Here is a 21829-nt window from a genome sequence, read left to right as displayed (position 1 = left end):
CCCGCCCAAAAGCGGCACTTTTGGGGGTGGATGATTGGCCAGCTAACCAGGAATGAGCGTGAAGCCAGTCCACCAATGAGGGGCAGAAGTTCTCACAGCCGGTTTTGCACATGGGATGTCAGATGCTGCACCAATCGAAATAGATCCTCAAAGGCGGGGACAGCAGCCAACCAGGAACTGAAATGAAACCATTTCATCAATCAGGTGCAGGGTTTCTAACAGCTAGATTTGCATATGCAAAACAAGATTCAAACACACAGTACAATACAATACATCTTTATTTACTGCATATATTGCTTTCACAACAGCTGCAGCTGTAGCTAAGTGCTTTACACAACATGTAATATAAAAATATTAACAATACAACAGGGAGTGGAGATGTAGCCGGGCTCAAGCCAAGCACTGTAACGCGTGTCATCCTTGAAAAAGGCTGACTGACCGATTACGAGTTTGGAGACACCTGTGATGCTCATTAGAGGACAAAACTCAGTGGACCATTTCCCTCTAATTGTTTTCTAGGGGTACCTTCATTTTTGTCTAGGCCTGTTTCCATCCATCCATCCATTATCTATACAGCTTCTCCTCACAAGGGTCGTCGGGCAGTAGGCGGGGTACACCCTGAACTGGTTGCCAGCCAATCGCAGGGCGGCCTGTTTCTTTATTATTATTTTTATTTTTATTTTTTGAGTAATTCTGTAGAACCACAATCCAAAATAATGCCTTATTTTCATTGGTTAAATTTCATTTTGTATTATTCTTTTGTCAGATTCAAGGTACTTCTGTGACCACTGTTGTGTTTTTCTTTCCTTAACAGAGGCGTACCGTGTTGTGCAAAGTGCCTGTGGTGATCAGTTATAACTAGCGAGAGAAACTGTTGCATTCATTTAATTTAATGAATTATTTTAAGGAGTGCAGTAGAAAAAGCAGTTGTCTGTTTTTTGCTCTGCCTGTCTGTTCTGTTTCTTTGAAGCCTTTACTGTTTGGAGCGGCCTGAACCGTCTTTAAAACGTTAACCCTTCATTATCTGGGTAATCCCAACATTATGTGTGACATTGAATTACGAAATGCATAATAGGCCCCCTTTAAAAGCCTCTAATGGTTTAATAACTCAATGAGAATTAACTGTTTGTTCAGTGGGAGTGACTCGCATTACATGCAGTCATTTGTCACGTCCATTGTTAATATAAAATATTGATCAATGCTGAGCTTTAAGCAGAGGATCTTCCATCACTGTGGACAAACTGCATTATTCATGTTGTCAGGGAGATCGCATTATGTTCAAGTCACACAGACGTCGACACACAGCCTTGTTATCTTTTGCTGGGAGAACAGTTTGTTTTGATCACACGCTGTTCGCCGACTGAAGGTATAGGCGCGGCTTGTCGCCAATATGAGCGCGGCGGTCGTTTGGACTGCTGGTTGGTCCGCTTGATTGGCGAGGAGACTTTGATGCGGCGGAGCCAGATCTGACGCTCTGATGTAGAGCTCAACACAGATGATGACATTACGCGAGCCCCCGTCAAAAGACTTAGCATGTACAACAACAAAACGCCGCACGACATCCCCGACCGTGCGTCGCCTCCGCCCGCACAGCGCTCTCATCCTCCTCTCACAAGTAAACAAATGGACTCCTGTTGGAATAATCATGGCCGTGTTGACTTTAAATTGACAGTGCAATGCATGCTAACAGCGGCGCTCCAAAAGTAGTTAGAGAGGTGTCATGGGTTTGCCGAAGATGTAGAAAAGCCATTACACTTTTGGACGGTGCAAATTGCTGTAGTCCACTGGGACCAACCCGAGTCGTGTGTGTGTGTGTGCGTCACCATAAAAACAAAGTGAAATGAAACCGAGGCTGTGTAAAAACATTTTGTATACTTTTTGTTGTGTTATGTCGCTCCCCGCATGAACCCACGCATAAAGATTACAGAGGTTACGTTGGCCGATGAAAGCTTGTCATAAACCAAAGAATAAACACGGTGGAAACGGTGGAGGAAACAGACCAAGGTGCATCTAAGAGACTGATTGCACGGATGGAGGTACTAGGTTTAGCTTTCGTGTTTATAAAATGGTGGACCAACGGCGGGTAACACAAAGTCAAAGGTACCATCCTGATCTGGTTGAGATTTGTACTACGGTTAATTTTTAAAACAATTTTTTTATAAACACATTGTGAATGGATTTGAATGCACATATACGCAAAGTTGCCAGCATAAAATGTATATATATATATATATATATATATATATATATATATATATATATTAGGGGTGGGAGCGATAATTGTTTTTTTGACGCATCGTATGTTTTATTGAAATTATTCTGCATCGAATCAGAAGTATTCATAATCGATGTTTAAAGCATAAAATAAAATAAAAAAAACTAAAAATATGTGCGGCGGCACGGTGGGCGACTGGTTAGCACGTCCGCCTCACAGTTCAGAGGTCGCGGGTTCGATCCCGGCTCCGGCCTCCCTGTGTGGAGTTTGCATGTTCTCCCCGTGCCTGCGTGGGTTTTCTCCGGGCACTCCGGTTTCCTCCCACAGTCCAAAAACATGCATGGTAAGTTGATTGGATACTCTAAATTGCCCCTAGGTGTGATTGTGAGTGCGGATGTTTGTCTCTGTGTGCCCTGCGATTGGCTGGCAACCAGTTCAGGGTGTCCCCCGCCTACTGCCCAAAGACAGCTGGGATAGGCTCCAGCACGCCCCGCGACCCTTGTGAGGAGAAGCGGTACAGATAATGGATGGATGGATGGAAAAATATGTGCAAGGGATTACGTGCATTTGTACATCAGATGTCTGTGCCGAGGCTTACGTGACAAGATGGCGGGACAAACAAAACCTCACATGAGCGGCGCAATCCTCGTTAAAAAAGCATCGGTTTGGAGACGTTTCGTTTCTTTATTGTGTGAGACGTTGATCAAAATATTTCAGGAACCCAACAAAGATGACACGTTACCACCCAAAGTTGAGTGCTGCGAAAGGCGCACCCGCATGTGGCTAAATATTTTGACTTCCTTATCGCTATACGTTTGTTGCTAAGTTTAAGTTTCTCTAGGTTATCTGATTCTCTCCTGTATGTCTTTGGCCCCCTGCCATAATCTCCGGCAAGCAATGATCTTCGACTTTCTCGAACTCCAAGAGAAATACGGTGGCCTTCAAGGGCCAGAACGGTAATAAAGTTAACTTATCTTGAGTTAGTTGTGGCCATTAGAAAATTCAGCTCTCGGCTGTTTGGCAAGCATCTTCATTTTGGGTTAGTTTTAATGCATTCAACACACCAATAATCAGATGTGCTTTCTGCAGACTGCTCAAGTCACTAGCATCCTGAAAAGATTGGAAATGAGAGGGAATGGATTTTACAGACGTGGCAGCACAATGGCAAACGGGGTCTCGCAGAAGAGCGAACTCAAGTTGTACAAATGCGTACTAAGGAGAGGCTTTGAGGAGAACAGATCTTTTCCGCTGGGCAAAACATTTTTGAAATGCCAGAGGCAAAAATTATTTCAACAAATGGTCTTGTCAGCATTGCAGGTTTAGATCTTCTGAGTGATCTTAAGGGCTGCCTTGTACCCAGTCACATAAAGGACTCATGCAACGTCACCTATGACTCCTTTCAACTCTGTATTTTCATGCACCTGGGTCTTTTCAGTGTTCTGCGACAATTGGTGTCCCTTGGTCCCTTTTTTTAAATGCAGCTTTATGAAGGATGAGTAGATCCAATTCTCACTAACTCAAGGTGAGTTAAACTAAACGTAAATGTCTTTTACACCATTGCTGGCATTCCGAAAATTATCAAAGAGAGAGTTATTTTCTGTAACTCAGTAATATGTTTGCTTTCCTCTTGCACTAACACTTCCAATTCCATCACTTGAAACTTCATGTTGCACTTGCAGTGAGTCAAGTTTATTTGTATTAACCTTAACTCATTCACTTCCAGCCTAGTAAAAAATGATCTTTTTTACATCAATGGCAGTAAATTAGCTCATTAAAAGTCTGAACTTCACAAGCCCTCAATTGGCAAATAGTAGCAACATCGCCTAAGCTAACGCCCCCAACCAGTGTTCTCCCAAATGTTTCATAGTGAAAAACCTTAACGCCACCTGCTTTACACCTGTTTCAAACAGCATAGGCAATCAGTTTGTTTGAGTGAAGTGAGCGTCTGAGTGAAGTGAATGTCCGCTATCGGGGTCTTAGAAAATCAGGCCCAATGTCTCCAAAGAGACTCTAGCCGCCACCTGCTATTTCTATATGTGCTCACTGCACAGCATTTAATCACCTGGGATGCACATTGAGGATCCTGCAGGAGAACTCAAGGCTACCTCGTTCACTGCTAAAGATGTGACTGAAAACCACAGCAAGCATCCCCGTCACTGAGGCTAATTGGAATCCAAATATAGCATATTAAACGTACTTTGCCCACACTACTGGTCGCCATGGTTATGTACCTCCTTGGGGGGCTGAGTCTCATTGCCGACACCAGCCTCACTCATTGCGGTGCTACTCTTCTTCCCTCTCCCTCCCCTCCCGAATTGTTGGTGGGTAACTGGCGGTCCCCGTGGAAGGCGGACTGACAGGTAGGAAGTGATCAAAAAGACCTTTTCCCCGTGTTTCATGTCTGCCTCTGAGAGTTGCATCTTCTTGCCGCTCGTGATGGCTCCCTCGCCCAAAACACACGTGCTTAACCGTCACGTTTGACAGCCACTAACACACCTCTCGGTTTCAGTTGTCATCTGCCACTACCACACTTCCCTCCCGTCTAATAAGATGCTGAACTCTCACTGTGTGCGTCCTGACTCTTGAGTCTTGGCAAAACCGCCTTCTGAGCTGCATGGCACATCCCTAAAATATCAAACCCCCCACCGGGGAAAAGACAGGCAAAGCCACCCAAGTCAGGATGGCTGTCAGTCTGTCGGTTTACCCTCGCCAACCTCAATCCTCGTGGGCCAGACAATCTCATCAACTCAGGTGCTTAGCCTGGCCCGCGTATCTCAGCCTCCATCTTGTGTCCACAATGGCCAACAGCCATACGGACTCCTCCTACTCCCTCACCTGATCTCTTCAGCCTGTTCAGTCAATCGGAGCAATCCCAATTGTGTTTGAGAGGGGCCACATCTCATTTCAGGTGGGATGTTTTTTTTTCCTTCCCAGGAATGAAGAGCGGCTCTAAAAAAAAGAAAAAGAAAAACAGGCTTGCCAGTAGATTTAAACTTCAGGATCAGTGCAATGGCTTTTAATGAAAGGGTCAAGTAAGCTGAGGATCTTTACACTCGAGTTTGTCACACCGCCGTTAAAGGTGCAAGAGTGTGCTAGTGCGCATGTTGCTGCTGCTCTTTGAATTAAGACTTGATGGTTCAGTTCCCAATTGGCCAACCAAAGGCATGTGATTGCTTTGCATTAACTAGTAATTAACCAATGTTAAGCGCAGTGAGCTAGGTGATCAAATAAAGTTGATTGAAAGTGGTAGTATCTTTGAACACGGAGAATACTCATAGTGCCTTCACACAAGATTCTTTCTGGATTTCACTGAACATATATGGTCTTCTTGTTTCTGACATCACTCCCATCAGGCAATAGGGCTTAGACGACCTCATCCTATAATGCTTCACGGTTGAAGATGTAAATCTTTTCCCTTAATTACTTTTTTGTTCTATAATAAACCTTTGTAGTGTAGGGTGTTAAACTATGCATGTATCAGACTGTGGCTGAATTTGGTGATGCAATCAGTGACTTGCGCCTCATGTTACTCACTTTTGCAGCCTAGTGGTATTTGTCTGACATAATCTTCCCTGAAGGTAGACATTCTACAATTGTAAATTTGTTCGTCACAAAATAACTTTGAATAGTAACGTTAATCAGGCTACTATATTATATATACAGTAGTAACGGGTTAGATTAACAGTTACTCAAAATGATACGTTATAAAGTATTGTGTGACTCAGTAACACGATACTGTCATCACTAGAGATGGGAATCTTTCCGCACTTCGCGATTCTATTACGATTACGATTCAGGGACTACGATTCGATTATAAAACGATTATTGAGGCATCTTTAATTTAGCTGTTTTGACTCGTTTTAACCTTTTCACAACACACATTTTTTATCTCACTGAGCAAAGGTTCACTTGCAATTTTTAAAAGCATTCTTTGTAAGAAGAAACGAGATTATTTCATTTCCATTATTTTATTAAACTGATGGAAATGCGTGTTAACTGGAAAGTTACAAAGTTTGTGCAATGCTGTAGTCATTGAATATTGACAAAATAAATTGCTATACCAAAATAAATATCAGCGTTTTGTAAAAAAAAAAAAAAAACTTCTGTTGAGGCTCTTAAAATTAGATAAATGAACACAAAAACTACTAATTAGTTACAAATGTGCATGTACTTCAGTACCAGCAGCTCAAAAAAGTGCTCTGCTGATTTTAAATGTTTGGAAACATGAAATTGTTTCCCTGAGTTACAAATAAAATACTCCTTCTGTATCCGCAGCTCAGCAGTACATTCAATATTTGACTAAATAAAAAGGCTGTCCTGAGTTGCATAAATGTATAATTCTGTAACATTTCAGCATTTCAGTTGAACGAAGCCACCCAGCTCGGCGGTGACAATCATTTTAGCGGCATTATCTGTAACTAAAAGCTCGTCTTTCTTTGCGATGTTCCATTCATTTAGGGCACTGCTTAACAGCTCAGCCACATTAGCACCTGTGTGTCTTTCATTCATTGCTCTTGTTTGGAGGACATATAACCTTAGCTTCCACTCAGCGGTGACGAAATGCGCAGTTAGAGTAACAAATGATTCGGTGGTGACAGACGTCCACGCATCACATGTAACTGCAATTGTATTCGCCTTTGACAGCGCGGCCATGACTTCTGTTTTGGTTTAGTTGTAGAGCGTCGCCGTGTCAGTAAAATAGCGTCGGGATGGTATGATGTACCTGGGCTACAATGTATGTAGCAGTGCTCGAAATCCCTCATTTTCCACGAGGGAATATGGACGCAAATCCTTGGAAATAAATGCCGAGATGGCCTTCGTCATTTGCTGTAGCACCACTTGAAGCCGCAGCAACAACAGCCAGCCGTCTCCCAGACTCATCCGTAGGGTGCAATCAACTTACATGACTTCTCATGGTTGTTGTGTTGCCAAAGTATTTTATTTTACTGCGCCACAGCTTACATATAACGTGGTTCTTGTCCAGTTCTCTTTCACTGTCGACATTGTAGAAGCCAAAGTGCAAGAAGGAGATTTTGGATCTCACGGCGAGGTGGGTAGCGGTCATCCATGTTTTTTTTTCTCTGTGTGTTTGTGTTTGTGTTGCGTATCCCAAAATTTCCCGGAAATTACAATTGGCGCTCTTCTTGGTTCCGCATTATTTTGAACATTCTGTATTACTTAAAGTAACATATTTAAATAATCGAAATATGGATCTTAGTGAATCGAAGCAGGTTCGTCCATGTCTGAATTGGGATGCATCTAAAAATCTGAATTTTCCCCCACCTCTAGTCATCACTGACTGGGGTAGACTCCTGTTACCTGCCAATCTATTGAGGGTAGATGTTCTGGCGAGTTATAAAGTGATAAAGCATTTTAAGTAAAAAAAAAAAAACAACAGCATTTTTGATCACTTTAAGTATTATGCGGACAATCTAGCAGGCTACAATATCGGACTCACATTAAAAATGTCAGAGCTCACCCGGTTTCTGGGTTTAGTCACATTATGTTTGCATGCTAGCCCGAGGGCAGTTTGACAACAGTGTCAGTTGACAGCACAGAGTGCTATTGGACAAAATAGCAGCTCTCTGCGATTGATGAAAATGAATGGATAGTACTTTATTCCACAAACACAATATTAATCAAAATAGCACATTCAGACTAGTGGGGGCATATACCACATATTGACAAGAAAATTGTTTACCTCCATTAAAGGCTTTTAAGATAATAGTTGTGCGGGAATGTACACTTTCAAATATTAATGTAGGCAATTTTTTTTTTTAAATGAGAGTGTGTCAATTATTTGTGGATTTCTGCTGCAGGAGTTTACTATACTCAAATGTACTGTCATTTATCAGCCCAAAACGGACCCTTTCACAGATTGGCATCTGATTCCTTGCAAGTCAACAGTATTCCTGACAGAGGATCGGGATGCAAAGCTGGGGAAGCTGGGAGAGTGATTGATAGTCGTTTGTTTTGCTTGCCTAATACAACATAAACTGGGCAGCCGATTTATCACCTGAGAGAAGGCTGTTTTTCACGGCGCCACTGCGGAGGACCCACTCAAAAATAATTCATTTCCCACCAGCGTGAGGAGGCAACCGCTAATGTTAAATATTCATGCAGGTCCAGTCTAAATGATGTGGCCATTGGCACGCTGTAAGAGTACACTCTCCGGAAGGGAGGAAATGTCAAGATGTGAATAAATGAAAGCAGGGAAGTGGTAGATTACCGTGACCATGTGAATTCACGGTAGGCGGCATTTTGCGCTGGAGTGCTCATAAAAATGTCCCTATTTATTTATGTTTACTTTTGAACCATTTGATGGCAAAATGACCAATATGTGTATTTGTGTATATATTGTGTATATTACGCCACACACACACACACACACACATATATATATATATATATATCCATCCATCCATCCATTATCTCCCGCTTATCCGAAGTCGGGTCGCGGAGGCAGCAGCTTCAGCAGGGAAGCCCAGACTTCCCTCTCCCCAGCAACATCCTCCAGCTCTTCCGGAAGGATCCCAAGGCGTTCCCAGGCAAGCCGGGAGACATAGTCTCTCCAGCGTGTTCTGGGTCGTCCTCGGGGTCTCCTGCCGGTGGGACATGCCCGGAACACCTCACCAGGGAGGCGTCCAGGAGGCATCCTAATCAGATGCCCGAGCCACCTCAACTGGCTCCTCTCGACGCGGAGGAGCAGCGGCTCGACTCTGAGTCCCTCCCGGATGGCCGAACTTCTCACCCTATCTCTAAGGGAGAGCCCAGACACCCTGCGAAGGAAACCCATTTCGGCCGCTTGTATCCGAGATCTTGTTCTTTCGGTCATGACCCACAGCTCATGACCATAGGTGAGAGTAGGAACGTAGATCGACCGGTAAATTGAGAGCTTCGCCTTTCGGCGAAGCTCCTTCTTCACCACGACAGACCGATACAGGGTCCGCATCACAGCAGACGCTGCACCGATCCGCCTGTCGATCTCCCGTTCCATTTTACCCTCACTCGTGAACAAGACCCCAAGATACTTGAACTCCTCCACTTGGGGCAGAATCTCATCCCCGACCTGGAGAGGGCACGCCACCCTTTTCCGACTGAGGACCATGGTCTCAGATTTGGAGGTGCTGATCTTCATTCCGACCGTTTCACACTCGGCTGCGAACCGCTCCAGCGAGAGTTGGAGATCGCGGCTTGAAGAAGCCAACAGTACTACATCATCTGCAAAAAGCAGAGATGCAATACTGAGGCCACCAAACCGGACCCCCTCGACACCTCGGCTGCGCCTAGAAATTCTGTCCATAAAGGTTATGAACAGAATCGGTGACAAAGGGCAGCCTTGGCGGAGTCCAACCCCCACAGGAAACGAATCCGACTTACTGCCGGCAATTCGGACCAAACTCTGGCATCGGTGGTACAGGGACCGGACAGCCCTTATCAGGGGGCTCGGTACCCCGTACTCCCGAAGCACCCCCCACAGAACTCCCCGAGGGACACGGTCGAACGCCTTCTCCAAGTCCACAAAACACATGTAGACCGGTTGGGCAAACTCCCATGCACCCTCGAGGACCCTGCTGAGGGTGTAGAGCTGGTCCACTGTTCCACGGCCAGGACGAAAACCACATTGCTCCTCCTGAATCCGGGATTCGACCTTCCGACGGACCCTCCTCTCCAGCACCCCTGAATAGACCTTGCCGGGGAGGCTGAGGAGTGTGATCCCTCTGTAATTGGAGCACACCCTCCGGTCCCCCTTCTTAAAAAGGGGGACCACCACCCCGGTCTGCCAATCCAGAGGCACTGTCCCCGATGTCCACGCGATGTTGAAGAGACGTGTCAACCATGACAGCCCCTCAACATCCAGAGCCTTTATGAACTCCGGGCGGATCTCATCCACCCCCGGGGCTTTGCCACCGAGGAGCTTTTTGACTACCTCGGTGACTTCAACCCCAGAGATAGGAGAGCCCACCTCAGAGTCTCCAGGCTCTGCTTCCTCAGTGGAAGGCGTGTCGGTGGAATTGAGGAGGTCTTCGAAGTACTCTCCCCACCGACCCACAACGTCCCGAGTTGAGGTCAGCAGCACCCCATCTCCACTATAAACAGTGTTAATGGTGCACTGCTTCCCCCTCCTGAGACGCCGGATGGTGGACCAGAATTTCCTCGAAGCCGTCCGGAAGTCATTTTCCATGGCCTCCCCGAACTCCTCCCACACCCGGGTTTTTGCCTCAGCAACCGCCAGAGCCGCATTCCGCTTGGCCAGCCGGTACCCGTCAGCTGCCTCCGGGGTCCCGCAGGCCAAAAAGGCCCGATAGGACTCCTTCTTCAGCTGGACAGCATCCCTTACCGCTGGTGTCCACCAGCGGGTTCGTGGATTGCCGCCACGACAGGCACCGACCACCTTGCGGCCGCAGCTCCGATCGGCCGCCTCAACAATGGAGGCACAAAACATGGTCCACTCGGACTCGATGTCCCCCGCCTCCCCCGGGACGTGGGAAAAGTTCTGCCGGAGGTGGGAGTTGAAACTCCTTCTGACAGGGGATTCTGCCAGACGTTCCCAGCAAACCCTCACAATACGTTTGGGTCTGCCAGGTCGGACCGGCATCTTCCCCCACCATCGGAGCCAACTCACCACCAGATGGTGATCAGTTGACAGCTCCGCCCCTCTCTTCACCCGAGTGTCCAAAACATGCGGCCGCAAGTCCGATGATACGACTACAAAGTCGATCATCGAACTGCGGCCTAGGGTATCCTGGTGCCAAGTGCACATATGGACACCCTTATGCTTGAACATGGTGTTCGTTATGGACAATCCGTGATGAGCACAGAAGTCCAGTAACCGAACACCGCTCGGGTTCAGATCGGGGGGGCCGTTCCTCCCAATCACACCTCTCCAGGTCTCACTGTCATTGCCCACGTGAGCATTGAAGTCCCCCAGCAGAACGATGGAGTCCCCAGGTGGAGCGCCCTCCAGCACACCCTCCAAGGACTCCAAAAAGGGTGGGTACTCTGCGCTGCCGTTTGGTGCATAAGCACAAACAACAGTCAGGACCCGTCCCCCCACCCTCAGGCGGAGGGAGGCTACCCTCTCGTCCACCGGGGTAAACCCCAATGTACAGGCGCCAAGCCGGGGGGCAATAAGTATGCCCACACCTGCTCGGCGCCTCTCACCCTGGGCAACTCCAGAGTGGAAGAGTGTCCAACCCCTCTCGAGAGGACTGGGACCAGAACCCAAGCTGTGCGTGGAGGTGAGCCCGACTATATCTAATCGGAACCTCTCAGCCTCACACACCAGCTCAGGCTCCTTCCCTGCCAGAGAGGTGACATTCCATGTCCCAAGAGCTAGTTTTTGCCGCCGGGGATCGGACCGCCAAGGTCCCCGTCTTCCGCCGCCGCCCAGCTCACACGGCACCCGACCCCTTTGGCCCCTCCCACCAGTGGTGAGCCCATGGGAAGGGGGACCCACGTATCCTTTTCGGGCTGAGCCCGGCCGGGCCCCATGGGTGCAGGCCCGGCCACCAGGCGCTCGCCGTCGAGCCCCACCTCCAGGCCTGGCTCCAGAAGGGGGCCCCGGTGACCCGCGTCCGGGCGAGGGAAAACGTGGTCCGTTAATTTTTCTCATCATAAGGGGTCATTTTGAGCCCAAGTAGTTATATATATATATATATATGTATTAATAGTGGTCCGACCGTCCGTTCTGGCCTGATGCCCATTTTGGAACCTAAACAGTTCAATCCACTCACGATGCTCCCAGCTGGTAAGTGGGTCTTTCCGCTTTTTTGGGGGTGGTGGTGGTGGGGCATACTGAGGAAATGTAAGGACAGAAGTGCTTTTAAAGGATGAGGACGGATGGGTAGCTATATATTAAACATCGCAATTATATCTATATCGCTATAGTCAACATCTAAATTGCATATCGCTTGTTGTTCCAATATCATGCAGCCCTAGTTTATAACGTGGGACAGGTAAAACTGAAAATCTCCCCAGCGATAATCGGGAAATCACTGTAAATTGTTTTATGCCGCACATTTAATTTTAATCAGGGCTGAAAACATTTTTGCTTACTCCAGCATTCTCATGAATCTATCCTTAATTCTCTTGATTTAAACCCCATTTGCATGCTATCTTTTCCTTTATCTTTGCTGATACTTATGTCTTAATATTTTGTTTCTCTTTCTGTAATGATTTTAATGTTTTATTAAAGCACTTGGAATTGTCTTGTACATGAAATGTGTTATACAAATAAACTTGCCTTGCCTTACACATACCTGTTTTGTACTGCCACTTCAACTGTCAACAGGAGACTATTCTCTCATTGTTCGCGCATGGTGGCCCAATATCAAAGACCACTCTGCTCTCAAACGTCAATGCCTCGCCGGCTCTTTGTGTCACACCGGATCGATACGGATCATGGTTAACGGTTTGATACGCATCGATCGCCAGACATTGGGCCACTGCGTCGGATCATGAAATGACGCTGTCGGCGTCACCGCCGTGGCGAGATTGTTTTCCAGGCGTTTATAGGTCACCCTGTCGTGATATCAGAAAGCACAGTGGAGGGAAAAGGGCAGCGCATAATAGAAGTGAGTGGCTGGAGGGTCTCCAGTAGAGAGCATCGTGGGGATGGGATGAAGGGGGTGGTGGTGGAGGGTGGGGGTACTTGGTCGCGTAAATGGCTTCATTTTGATAGACACACACGTCTGCATGAGGGACATAATTCCGAATTATCTCTCAATTTCACTAGTGGCAGTTTTAGTAAAACACCGTCACATTCACCACTGAAATGCGCAAACTACTGCCATGTTTTCACTTCACACACATGCACACCCCCACGCGTGTACACACACACTTTGAAACTCACAAACTACTGAAAAGCTGTCAAACTCATGACTGAAAGTCCTTTTGCTCACATACAGTACTCCACTAAATTGCTCCAAAGAGCCAAAGAAACAATTAAAATGCTCTCACACTTACAATTGAAACACTGTCACGCACTACTGAAACACACTTTTTTTTCCCACCCACACGACTAAAATGCTCTCATGAACACAGTTGAAATGTCCTAACACACGTGACTTTATTTGCTCATATACACGACTAAAACCCTCTCACATTTACGACTGAAGCACTCTCACACACACTATTGAAATGCTTAAGCACACTTACAAAAAGATCTCACTCTACTGATATTTTTTCTCACTTAAACTACTAAAAGTCACTCAAACAGACTACTGATTTTTTTCTCTCACTCACTCACTCACTCACTCACTCACTCACTCACTCACGAATGAGTACGCACAGAACCGGAACATTCTCATGCACACAACTGAAACACTCACACACCACTACTGCACTCTCACATACCCTAATGAAACGCTCTCACTCGCAATATTGCATTTTCCCACTCATTTACACTCGCTCTCATACCACAGGGACATGTTCCACCAAGGTGTGTCCTCTAATTAGCATCACAGTGTCTTCAAACTTGTAATCAGTCAATCAGCCTATATAAAGTGTGACAAGTAGTTATTGAGCTGTTTGGTTATATGATGTTTACCACACTAAAATTCACCAGACGAAGCAAAGGAGAGAGTTGTGTGGGGAGACTAGAAAAAATGATAGTCAAGCGCATTAAAGGTACACTAAAGGCTATATTTCAGACAAGATTTGTTTTCCCTTCTCACATACACCAACAAAATGCATTCAGGGACACAAATTTAATGTTGTAACACTTATTACTGGAACACTCGCACGCTGTTGATTTTGACTCTCACACTCACAACTGAAGCACACTCACACACACTGCAGATTTTTGTTTGACTCACACACTACTGAAATGCTCACGCAAGCACTTCTACACTTACACACTACTAGAACACTTTCATTCACACAACTGAAATCTCACACAAACTATTGTAAGACTCCAATACACACAACTGAAACACTCACGCACACTAGTGAAATGCTCGCAAGTGTAAATCTGAAATAATTTCACAGAATAGATTCTGATATACATGATTCATTAGTGTGCGAGTGTGTTTCAGTACTGGTGTGGTGAGGTAAACGATGTCCCTGACAGCCTCTCATACACACGCGCTAACGTTCACACACACACATTTTCCCTCTCGCAGTCTGACTAATGAGGCCTGGGGCTGGAGACGGTTCCATCAAGGAAGTCCACATCCCACCACCGCCGTGTTTCCCTCCTCTCCCACACGCTCGGCGGGCTCTCCGACGCACACCTGATTGATAGCAGCGATTTGACTGCGAAAAAGGGAAATGGGAAATTGAAAAATGGTGTGGGAAGATTGGAAACAACGTGCTGATTATAAACAGGGCGAGGGAACAAAAGGCCTCCCCTCCGTCTCGCTTCTCGTCTTTGGCGGCGGCGGCGAGGCAGCAGGTGTGTGTCACACAGGTGCCTGATTGAGCTGCACAAAAAGACATTACGAGCGCAAACAAATGGACGTGGTTAGCGTCCCCGGATGCGTTTTGAGCTGATAGAGGTGATTATGAGCGTATGAGCAGAGGCGGGGCAGAGAATGGGCACAGGTGTTGGAAGGAGGAGAAGGAGGAGGAGGCGAGTTTGTGTCATGATGACACTAACCCGTCCTTACAATTAACCGTCTGCTTATGATGTCTTGTCGTCAGTGTTGACAGCAAATGAATGAATCATTTTTGCAGTAATTCAAGCATTACTAATAATTTGGGATCATTTCAACGCCAAGAGTTGTCCTTTTAGTTGATTTCTTGCTGGAAAGATTGAAGCGTTCGTCTGCACTGGTGCACCAAATGTAGCACTAATGTAGCACACATATTTTTTTTTTTGCCCTTGTGACACCTCAAACTGTAAAACAACGGGCTTTTAGTGGCAAAATAATCATGTATTTTACAGATACAACTAACAAATGCACCCTGACTGATGTAGAGTCATCGCATAGTTTGAGTTTACATGGCTTCAACTTCTTCTCATGATCACAACACACACTTTCTACCACCTACTGCGACACATGCTCTGTTTATAGCACAGGTATACATACTCAGTTTGAATGTCAGGTGATTATAGTTGACAGACCTCCAATTTGTTGGCAATTGTCTCCCTCATCCTCAATGTGACAAGCCAAGATTCACCGCCTAATTATCTTCTACTCAAAAGCTGTGCTAATGTCAAGTCCAAAGAGACCGCTACAAACCTGAATTTCAAAGACAAACTGGGTGAGACACTCTTCAACCACCTAACCATTTAAACATGTACTTGATGATTATACTGTTTGACGATGCTTTACATTTTTTTTCAATCACAGATGTAAGTAAACTTTTCTAGATTTTTTTTCTGATTCTGAATGTGCCCTTGTTTTTTCATATACTACTACTACTACTACTACTACTACTACTACTACTACTACTACTAATAATAATAATAATAATAATAATAATAACAATAATAATATTCTATGCAATATAGTACACAGTAAATAGTAGTAGTATTAATGAAATTAAGAGTTACATTCAGCAATAGGTGGATTTTTTTTTCTGAAACGTCATAGCTATGAATCACAACGCATGGTAAAATCCATTTTGCATAAACTTTTGTAGGTTAAACTTAAAATAATAAAAAAAGAAAATATCTCAAAACCTGATGTGTTAGAAAGTAATAAAGATCCATGGCAGTGAATGAGTTAAAAGGAATAAAATATGCATTCTACACTCTAAGGAAGTTGTCTTCTTAAGACAGCTGAAGTGAACACTTAGCTAAACATTTAGCGATCTTGTGATCACAAACGTGCAATGGTTTACCAATGGAATAAGTGTGTTCAAAAGTAACCTTAGGATATGAGTCACACGCTGCTTCCTCATTTCCATACAAGATTTAAAATAACACACAAATCATGTACATTTACAAGGGACCGGCACCTAAATGTTTACAGTCTTTGAAACAACAAAATAATTTGCCTCACTGTTCCAATACTTTGGAAGGGCAGTGTAGCTATGTTGTCCCGGCCCTTACATATATTACATTTGGGTTGTAAACCGGCCCAGCGCTGCTGGTAGTGTAATAATAGAGCCTCTTTGGTGGCTGAAAATGAGGACAATTTGTGAAACACAAGTGTGGCATAAATTAGCCGCTACCTGCTCGTGGGAGGGGGAAAAAAACCTCTGTTGCGTCTCACAAACGAGTCTTGGCCGAGGCCCCGCTGGTTTAATATTCTGCGAGTGCTTGCAGACAGCGAGTGGCCGTGCAGCAGCTGTCTCTTGAACTCGGCTTTTGGACCCCTCCTCCTCCACTTAGCCCCTCTGACCGGCCTCCTTTCCACCGGGCCGGCTGTGGCGATGACAGGCACTGTCACACGCCTCTCCTAATGTCCTAATTACAGCTCTCTCTTTTCTCTCTCCCCCTCGCTCTCTTTTTTTTAATCTATCTGTTTGTGTACACCGAGACGATTGTGCACGTTCTTCGTGAGTAAGCAGAGATGCTGGCGGGCAAGCTTGCAGGCCCTGTGAGTTCTCCCTCCAGAGAGACGATGACACGCTATTAATGCATCCCCGCAGTCGTAAAGTGAATATTTCCTTTAAAGTGGAAGTCAAAGCAAACATATTTTTTAAAAAGAATATGTTCTTTGCAAGCTCATTAGTTGAAACAGGACATTCTGATAAATATTGGAATAAGTGTTAATCCATTCGTTTTTAGCCATCCCCGGGGGTGGCCATTTTGTCTTCTGTCGACTGAAAATCACATCACAACTGCTCACGACGACCAATCACAGCTCCGATTCAGAAAACAGGTCAGCCGTGATTGGTCGTTTACTCATTCATTCATTGAACCGTATTTCACTTAATTTAGGTTATTTTTGACCCATCTTTTTTTAGTAGGCCCCAACCGATAAGGATTTGTTTGAGGCTGATCTAGATTTTTTTTCCCGATGTTTATTTATAGACAGTCAACTACAATCAGTTGCTGTTAAGTTTACCATAGGTGTCACATGACACACAGAAAACAAGCTAAGGGGGGATTGGCGTGTGTGGCTTCTCGTGGTAGTTTGTTCAAGTTGGTAGTCGGAAACGCTAATGGAAGTTTCTTTGCACCTGAGCTCATATCGTGCAATACCCAATATTCCCCACTACTGTAATACCGTGCAATACTCAACATTCCCCACTACTGTTAGTCTAGTTTTATTTTTATCCAATGCTGTCCCTTACATTTCATTACAGCGCTGCAGCACTGTCACTTACTTAGAGTATTTTTTCCTCTGTACTATGTACAGGCCGAAATGAGTGTTCCTCATACTTTTTATGTAGATGTAGGTTAGTGTGTATATACATGTGTATATACACATGTTACTGCGTATATTTACATAGGTTTGATCCTAAATGTTTGCCGTCAATGTTATACATTAATGGCCACATTATGCTGCCGTGTGCCCTGAGTGACCTATATCTTTGCTGCTGTAACAATGAAAATTTCCCCACTGTGGGATCAATAAAGGCATTCTTATCTTATCTTATCTTATCTTATCTTTAAAATGATAGTCGAACCGGCGATTACTATTTGGTCCAGTCGGTCAATTTATTGGCAGATAAATGGACGGTGGAAGGGTACCACGGCTGTAGGGGATAAACGGACCACAAATTTTTACTAAAATGCCCAGCTCTTTCTGTCAGTTCCCCCATTATATATATATATATATATATATATATATATATATATATATATATATATATATATATATATGAATGAATAAAAGACTTATTTAAGCGATCTACAATTGTTTTGGTGGGTTTAAAGTTATCCTACCGTAACTTTCTTGTATGCTACATGTTACCATCGTAGCTCAGTGGAAATGATGTGTACTAAGCGCACAATTTCCTCCCGAAATGCGACTTATACTCCAGTGCGACTTATATGTTTTTTTCCACTTTATTATGCATTTTATGGCTGGTGCGACTTGTACTCCGGAGCGACTTATAGTCCGGAAAATACGGAATTTTGTTGTTGTTGTTGTTGTTGTGCTGACATCACACTAAGCCTTGGAGAAGGTCTGCGCTCTAGTCACTTGCTGCTCTACTTTGAACTGACTTCTTCTCCTTCAGTCGCAAACACTCCTGTCACTTCTTGCCTTTAAAAAAAAGAACAAACTGGCAGAAAAGAAGCATTTGCAACGAGAATTTTCAAAAGATAGAGCCATGGCCTGGGATAGACAACATGAATGAAATGTGATGACTCACTCCGTTGTGGATGGTGGCGTGGTGATGGCTTTTAAGACGGCACTCAGTCAGCCGTTCTTGTTAACACAAGAGAGTGGCGTGACTGCGGCCGGCGGCAAGAAGAAATCATTGCATTTTGTAGGGAATGCGCTCGCTCTGTGATTTTGGAGCTCTGAAGTCACTGCATTTGTCACAATCAGCACTCTTAATGTGTTGCTATAATTCACTGTCGGCTTCTTATCAAAGTGGGAGACATCCTGTCTGCAAGAGAGCTTTTCTTTCCTTATGTTAAGATCAGTTTGTGTTTTCATTTTGATACTTTGTGCCTTTATCATGAGGCATCATCTGACGGTCATTCTGGCTTGCAATCAGTCTTTCCGTCCGTAGAGACACTGAATTTCTTAAACTTCAACGAAAAGAAAACAGGAGTTATGATGTTCTGTCCCAGTGGCTCATTTACATGCCACCTTGTTGACCTGGGCCCCCTGGCTTCATATCTAAAGCCAACAGTCTTAAACTTGGGTTTTAAAATGGACAGTGATCTTAAATTAGACCAGCAAATCAAGGCTGTTGTAAAGTCGAGCTTCTTTCACCCTAGACAGCTGGCTAGGGTAAAGCCCCTCCTTTCCCATCAGCACTTAGAAACAGTCACCCATGCCTTTGTTACAGCTCGGCTAGATTACTGTAATGCACTTTATTTTGGAGTCGGCCAGTCCTCCCTCAAGTTGATCCAGTTGGTCCAAAATGCTGCCGCTCGCCTCCTAACTGGAGATCGGAAGAGGGACGACATAACCCCAATTCTGGCCTCCCTCCATTGGCTCCCACTGCATTTTAGGGTTCATTTTAAGATTCTTCTATTTGTTTTCAAATATTTAATACTGCGTATCTCTCCACCCTACGCACTTGGCCGGTGCCGCAGGTCTGCAGACCAGACACTGCTCGAAGTGCCGAGGGCTGAGCAGACCCTCGGAGGGCATCGGGCCTTTTCTGCTGCCCATCCTTTTCTCTGGAATGACCTTCCATTAAATGTTAGGCAAGCCCCCCTCTCTGTCCATTTTTGAAACTCGTTTGAAGACACATTTTTATTCTTTGGCTTTTGACCCGACGTGAGACTGATATGTTTCCGCTGTTTTCCAGTGTCTATATTGTATGTAAGAATCATTCATTTGTGTTTTAATTTTTTGCTTTCACTGTCTTTGTTGTTGTATTATTGTAAAGTGCTTTTTACCGCTGCAGCTGTTATGAAATGCCCTATACAAATAAAGTTGTATTGTATTGCACTGTATGTGTATTAGGGGTGGGACTTTAGCGCGTTAATTATGGTTATGGTTAATTACAAAAGAATGAATGCATTTAAAAAATTAACATATTTTAATTGACCTCTGTCAGTGCACAATTTCCTGGTACACTAATTACACTGACACACACGGCAGTCCTTAGCTAACCATGCGACTAGCGGCTACTTAAACAGAGGAATCAGATAAAACCGCATTGCTAAGATTAATGGGAGGCAGATTTCATTTCAACTACCTGATGGAAGCCTTGATAAAAGAGTCATTTTGTGCAAATTGTACAAAAATTAGTTTGCATACCACTGAAGCCCTTCAATACTCCGATACCAAAGACATGAAGTATAAGTAGATAAGACATACCTCCTTGAGCTACCGCCTGATTTTCACTTCCATCCCACAACACTCCCAACAGAAAACATTCTGTACCATCGAAGTCCCGGACCCTAAGTAAAAAAAGGTCAAATAAAATAAAATAAAAGAATCCTATCCAGTCCCGTCACATCCCGGTCAAAATGACTTACATCCTGTCCGCTCCCATTCAGAATGACTGATTAAAAAACAAACAACAAAAGTTGCATTTTACTCATTTATTGAACAGTTTGTTGCCCCCTTTCTTCTCATGCACTCATGGATTTTTTTTCCCGATTGAATAATCCTGCTCTCATCTGCTCCCTTGAACTTTAAAAGTTGATTCCAATTCCACGGGATTTCCGAAAAAAATATGGAGAGTGTGAGCTAGAGATTATCAGGGCCGATATTTGGCATTTTGGCGATTATCGGCATCGGCCTTTTTCATTAATTTGGTGGCCGATATGCGATCAATTAAAAACTCAGTTATTTTGGCTCTCATAGCCGCAGCGCACGTCTGTCTGTCTGCTGTCTCCTGAGGCAGTGAATGTGTCCGGCATTGACGCGCCCACAGCACCGTCTGATTGGTTAATCGTGCAGTGAGTAACAGCCAATCAGCAGTCAAAGCACTGCGTTTCAAGACTCACGCACGCACCATAAGAGGAGAAAATATTGCAAACGCTCCAGTGAGTGAAAGTAAGTTAAGGCTACAGACGTTGGCAAAATTGTAATACAGTAAATCTCTTCTACAACTCACAACTACTTGTAACATTACTCTGAGCCCATTAACATTATATAAACACAAGTGAAGCAGCAGCTCTGCTCACTATCAGTCACTCTACACATGCCTTAAGTTTGAATCACTTGAGTTTAGAGCAATTTGATTTCCGTGCAAAACACATCAAGTTACCTTGTGTATTAAATTTGCTATATAAATAAAACTGCCTCCCCCCGCTAGTAGTTAACTCGCAGGATAACTCCCAACTAGCCATTGCCGCGTCAACCCCATGGCTGCGAGGAAAGGCTGAACCACTTGAAATAAGGTTGCTGATAAAATTGATAGAAAATAAGAAGTGAGTGAATGCATGTGAGTGTATGTGTCTGTGTTTGTAAGCCACATTAAAGCTGATGCAGAAGTTCATAGTAAAGCACTGCGAATGAAAGTCAGTAATGGCTGTGCTTGTGTCACGACTTTCTGCCACAGAAAGCCAGGATGACGAAGACGGCAGCTGCATATGAGATACACAAGAATAAAGGAACCCCACAAAACGAAACGGAGAGAAGACAGTCGCTGGCGAACATGTGCTTTAAGTCATATAAACAGTGACAAGCTGGAGTTTTTATTATTCCAAAATTATACGCCATTTTTTTCCTTTTTTTATGCATATTAATATCGGCTTCAAATATCGGTTATCGGCCTCCTGGACTACTAATAATCGGTATCGGCCCTGGAAAACCCATATCGGTCTATCCCCAGTGTGAGCGCGTTTCACGCTTGTGGACTTCACGAATACCAAAATGACAAGGATGCGTGCGCATTGGTGCACACAATGCTATACAACCACAATGAGGACATTGAGAATATTATTTTTTAATAGGTATGATTAATTTTTCCCTGTCTTTTTCAAACATACCAATTTAATAGCACATGATAACGTTAGCTACAAAAAGTAACCCCTGTGAAAGTCATGTTCAAGTTGTGACTTATCTTCAATATTCAGGCATGCCTTTGATGGGAATATATCCAGAGGTGGGTATCCCCCCCCACTGATGGACG

The 21829-nt window shown here is 44.5% G+C and overlaps 1 protein-coding gene across 3 annotated transcripts in view; it reads left to right on the top strand.

Moving 5' to 3' along the window:
• Nucleotides 1–21829, top strand: part of cadm1b (cell adhesion molecule 1b) — a 250988-nt gene that overhangs the window by 125949 nt on the left and 103210 nt on the right. The window lies entirely within an intron of this gene.

Source organism: Filicampus tigris, chromosome 7 (genome assembly GCF_054856515.1).
Source record: "Filicampus tigris isolate MCC_2025a chromosome 7, RoL_Ftig_1.0, whole genome shotgun sequence".
Taxonomy (NCBI): domain Eukaryota; kingdom Metazoa; phylum Chordata; class Actinopteri; order Syngnathiformes; family Syngnathidae; genus Filicampus; species Filicampus tigris.
Note: the sequence above shows the minus strand (reverse complement) of the source record. Positions and strands in the feature narration are given on the sequence as shown.